Here is a 6,000-nt window from a genome sequence, read left to right as displayed (position 1 = left end):
TGACTGGAAACAATAACGCCGATGGTTGTTCCACTCCTTGGCTGTTAACACTTTAAAAATATTAGCAAAACGCTTAGTGCAGGTGGAAGGAATTTCAACCGTGTATGGATGTCTTGAATCCGTTTTTTTTACCATTGTTATTTTAGCCATAAGACGACAAATATTGGACATAGGTTTTGCCACTATATTTCATATAAGAACGGTTGGAAGCGGTCTTCATCCATCTTCCGCCGACCTTGATAAAGTTTGTAGTAACCAATATAGTCCAGTGGATTAGCAAATTGAAGTGGCATTGAATAGGTCACAAAGAACAGAAGGTCGCTGGACACCATGAACCGGGAAGCGCAGCGATGGACGTCAAGGCAGACGACCTTTTTAGAGGTTGTTAATGCTGGCAGCTTTTAATTGGCCCTATAGGATATAACCGGTATAGGCTTTTGTATAAAGCAGGATGTTAAAATATTTGTTGTAAAATTGCGATACCATTACGAATTTTCGTGTGAGAATTTTGATTATAAAAAGTGTTAAAGATTAAAGATGCTGCAATGTTGAAGGTGCAAAAGGATGCAACATAAGAACAAGTTTATATTTATTTATGAACAGGTATTTTTTATTGTTGAATCGTGTATTAAGATGGCCATATCGGTAGCCCGGTTTCGACGTGTCAAGAGGACATTTGAAGAAATTATTACTTAAAAGTAAACTTCAAAATTTTGTAGTAAAGATTCGAGTTAGAATTTTTGGCTATAAAAATTATTTTCATTACATTACAGCTAACGTATAGGCACGTGGCGTCATTTGTTTATCGACATACACGCGCGTATATAAGCAAGGCCCTGAGAAGCGTTTCGCCAGACGCGTGATATACGTTGACAGAGTAATCCCCCTTTTGGGAATTATTAAAATGCATTGCAAAGTGTTTATCGTTTTCTCCGTTCTACTTCTCGCAACTGTGGAATCCAGTCCACTGCAGAGGGCGCCCTTGGAGCGTAAGTCCAATTGCATCTAGCGAGATATATAAAACATTGTTTATTAGTGCTATGCATTTTTCTATATAAATAAACATACCACTATATATGTACCATCAAACGTGTGTAAATTATATCAAATTTCGTAAATGTAAAAGTATTTTTTGTGTGTTTCCATTTTTAAATAATATAATAAATATTTATATCAAGTAATATTCCATTCAAATTAAATTTCATGTAGTATTATTTTAAATCATAATATCGGCCGGAGTAATAATTGTGTTAAATTTAATAGTGATTGTTTTGTCTATATATATTTATCGATCGTGTTGCATTGCTTTCATATGTTGCCTTATAGTGTAATTATTGGAAATCAATTTTTTTTTTAAATACAAAACACCAGACATTTTCTACCACGTTAAGTGATTATTAGTATCTAGTGAAAATGTTACGAAACATGATACTTTATCATATGACGGGTTGTAAATTTCTTCTATCAAACGCTCAATGACGAAACGTATCTAAATGTGCTCATGCATAGGTTCCTAGTAAAGACCTTGAACTTGGATATTGTCGAAATACTATACACTCTCTTTTTATACATCCTATCGTACAATCAAAAGTATAAAATTCATACATATTAAAGTTCATTATTTTATACGATCCGTCTCTACAGACTTTATACCACCTGTCGTATTTCAATTGAAAATTAAAATAACATATTTTAGAATGATTACCATATACAAAGTAATTTTAAGTAGATAAAAAAACTTTTTGATTATTTGCTGACAAATGAGCACATACAATACTAAAAGCTATTTAAAAATGTAACAAAAAAAATTACATTTCCTCATCAAAAATCAATTCTCAAAATATAAAATGTTATTTTCAAACGCTTGCGAGGTTTTCCACGAAAACATTTGTAGTTGCGTGTATCCCGTTTGACGGTAGCCGAGCCGAGGCAGTCAAGGTCGCATAAAAATAAATTGATCCCGTAACACACATTATGCGTCCTCTACAATTTGTTTATGTTACACGCGTAGTGCTTCGAACGCCTTTAGATAATATAAAACTTTCATTTATATTCACTCTTGATTAGTTACATTCGTTTAGATACATTCTTTCAACTCAATAAACAATACAATGATCTTATTTATAAAGTATATCAACGAATAAAGTCTTCATCGGTCAATACTGTCTTTGAATACACTAGCCACTATAATTTAGTAAAAAAAACTAAAGGGAGTAAATCTTACGTACTTGTTACCTTTTAAACAGTAACTCATCACGCTTGCTCAGTACTAAATGTTCGAAACATGACGTAACATGTTTATTAATAAACTTAATTATATTTCGTCGCTTTAATTAAATTCACATTAAGAATATTATTAATTGCTCTTAAAAGTTATTTAATCTAAGGTTGACAGATATTGTTTTACTTGTGTAATATGTTCTAAAAAACATAGCGTAGATAATAATATAAGAGATGAAAAGAAATAGAAACAAAATTAATAGTATTATGTTTACGTATAGAGTTTTTGCAAAAATACAACCTTCGATAACACACTCCTGCATTATATCTGTATCACAGATATTAACGCCTACTTCTGTAATTTAAATGCGACGGTTCGTATTCCATAATATAAATACGTTGAAAAAATATTGTAAAGTACATATGTACTTAACATACCTAATAGAGAAACAAAATTGTGCGAGTCAGTGAGTGTGACCTACGTGAATGAATTAACAGTACTCAGTGGCTCGTTTTTTGTTGAACACATGTTTAAACGACTTTAATGTTATATTTATATTACTTTTACAGCTAACTTATTTATTTTAGAATTATCAGTTTACATTCAGGCGTTCTCGTGGTCTCAAGTTTGCTGTGAATAATTTATCTATTTATATTTTATTTTACAGTTGTCAATATTTTCTCACTGGAGGAGCCTTGTGTTAGGCAAGGAGGAGTGTGTCTGATGATCGAAGATTGTGACCAGGATAATTTGGTGCAAATTAGGGGAGTACTCTGTCCGAAACAGAGACATCTTGGCGTTGAATGTTGTTATGTAAGTGTATAATATTTCCGTATTTATTTTATAATTTCAGATTAAACATTAAACTTTCCGGTGAGTTAATAATGAGACATACATATAGCAGACTATTTCCTCATAGTTATCATAGGTTTTTCACCATATTTTTTTATTTCAACGTATGCGAAATATTATATTAATTGCATACGAGTTAAAAAAATATTTAAAAATTGGTTCTTCATTTGATTCCTTTATCTTTAAAAATATAAGATATCTCTTCCTATGTACAATTTCATCGAGATATTTATTGAATAATAATGCCAAGTAGAGATCAGATATTATGAAATTTACCCGAAAATGGGTTTAGGTAATGATCATGAAGTTCATGAAGCAGAAAGGCGGCAGCTAATTTTTATTAGTTTTTTAATTGTACAGGTGTACATACAGAAATGTAATTAATATAATAAGTTAGTATTTAGAATATGTAAAAGTCCATTTACCCTCACACGGTGGACAGACAATATTGTTAAGGTATTTGAAAGAGGCTTGATGAAGGCTTACAACCGATCTTTTTAGAAATCTATTGGGTAGGCCAGCAGTGAAGTCGTACAACTGAAATGACTGTTAAAATTAAAAAAAAAAACTTAATTCGTCTGTAATGATTATCTTTTGTTTCAGCTTTGAAATGTTCCGACAGCAAAATCACTGTTCCGCCTCTACTTCTTTAACGAGAACGTAAAACTTATTTTAGTTAATAAGCTCCGAACAATGTCCAGGTTTTATTTATTGACGAAATTATTACACAAAGTTGTATTTTTTTTTATATTCCTTAACACATAAGTATTATTTATAAGTTGAATAGATATAAGATTTAGTTATGTGGTTTTTGTAAACCTATTTCAAATAAAAAAGTACTTAATATCGTTTTGTTTTATTTATTGTATAACTTAATAAGGTAGAAGTGACGCAGTGTCACTTCATTTCAGTTTCTATGACCAGCCTTAGAAATCTTACGTCACAAAAACTAGATTCTCTCTGAAAATATTGGATCATCATAATGTTCAGCAAATGGACGCCAACTGCAAAGCATAGGTTTCGCTCAAAGATCGCCACAATGATGAGTATTGCACTGCCCACATCCAGTGATTTTCAGCCATGGATATTGAATAATCATACTACAATGAAAGTTTATTTAATAATAATAAAAATATCTTACCTAAAAATATTCAATTTCTTTATTGTTCAGATGCCCAAGGGTCTCTAAATATTCTGAGATATGTATAATCGGCATTAAAGTATTTTAACGGCGATCGTCTCGTTATCTTAAAGCATGGTTGCACAGACTTATTACGACTAGGGGCTACTCGGGCAAATCATGAACTAATGGCGGGCCGGCCGTCAGAAGTATAGGTAATTAATTTTTTTAGTTTTATTCTGGAATAGAATTCAATATTTTTCGAATGTACGAAAGTATTATTTTTGCTGTCGGCGGGCCGCAGTCTGTGCATCCATGCTTTAAAGCCTCCGTCTCTTGTATTACCACTTATTATGCAAAGTGGTTCCCCTCTACTTTCACAACGAACGTAATTTAATAAAAAAAACTTACGCTAGTTTTAACACATGACAATTATGCTGACAACTCTAGGTATTTTTTCTTTAATATTTCAATTAATCGCCCGTCGTTATTATCCCATCGTATTATCACAAACACAAACACAAGACAAATGCCACCCACATATATTTCCAAATCAGATCAAGGATTTCAAAGACTACAAAGTCACGGACTTAAGACGACTTAACTTAAGGAATTGCTTGTCTAAAGTGGCAATGGCAAGAGGCATATCGATCGTGAAACAGATGGCTGTTGGATCCAAAATATTTTCGACCACCAGCCAGTACATGTGGCTTGGGAAGATTTTTCACTACGAGTACTGACGGCATTGTCAAGGTCGCGAGAATTCGCTGTATACGGGTAAAAAACACCGCCCGTCACGGGACCCTGTGTTTTTGCAGTGGGCGCCCATCAGCTCAGATGATAATGGTGATTATGATCGAAGTTTTAGTTCTACCGTAATAAATTGATCGTTAAGAATCTTAAATCTTAGTCATTTTTTGAATAACAACATAATTTCGAATTTTGTTTGATTAATCTAAATAAGTATCGGCGGTAAACGCTTTTGGCGGTGTACACCGCATTACAACAATCATGTGAAATAGTAATACGTAGTACGTAGGAGTCCACGCCTAGGCTCCTCGGGGAACCCTTGAAAGAGAGTTTAGGCTAGTCGAAATCTGCGCTCTACCATGTCGAACCCACGGAATCTGGTTCCACATGGACAGCAGTAAAAGTCCTGTTCCTTTCGTTAGCACTATATTTACATGTAATGTTAACTGCATGTTACAGGCTTTGTAACACTTATATCAATTATAAAGAAAAATTTAAATGTGTTTATCTTTCGATATTTTCAAAGTAATTTTTAAATTTATCTAAAATTTTGATCTTACATAAATTTTGATCATACCTGAAATATATTATTGTTTATACACTCAGTTTGTACATATATGCCAGTTTATTATATGTATATCTTACAGAATTTTTTGTAAATTTCTTTATTTTTACTATATTTATTCATTTAATACATTTTCTTTAATTTATCTGTGCACCACACTTAATGGTTATCTAATGGAGAAAGCTTTCCGCATTAAATTCGCTGTTATGTGTATAATAGAAGCGTAAAGATAGAAATAAATGAACCAATTTATGTGGGATAAACTATTTATTTATTTTTTGAGGAAACAGCTCGTAATATGTCCAAATATATACACAGAATTTTCGTACATGTTAACAAAGTAGTTTCCTTCATATAAATAAATATTAATTAATTTCATTGGCAGATCAGTAATGGTAGATCGGTAGAAAGCAGCCTACATCTAGCGCCTTCTAGCCAACTAGCGTCTATACAGTTTCCTCTTACTCGAACATAAGGCTTCCACATGGATAA

Source organism: Battus philenor, unplaced genomic scaffold, assembly GCF_028537555.1.
Source record: "Battus philenor isolate CCGP_79_NKW_IND1 unplaced genomic scaffold, ilBatPhil1.0.hap1 SCAF_1, whole genome shotgun sequence".
Taxonomy (NCBI): Eukaryota; Metazoa; Arthropoda; class Insecta; order Lepidoptera; family Papilionidae; genus Battus; species Battus philenor.
Note: the sequence above shows the minus strand (reverse complement) of the source record.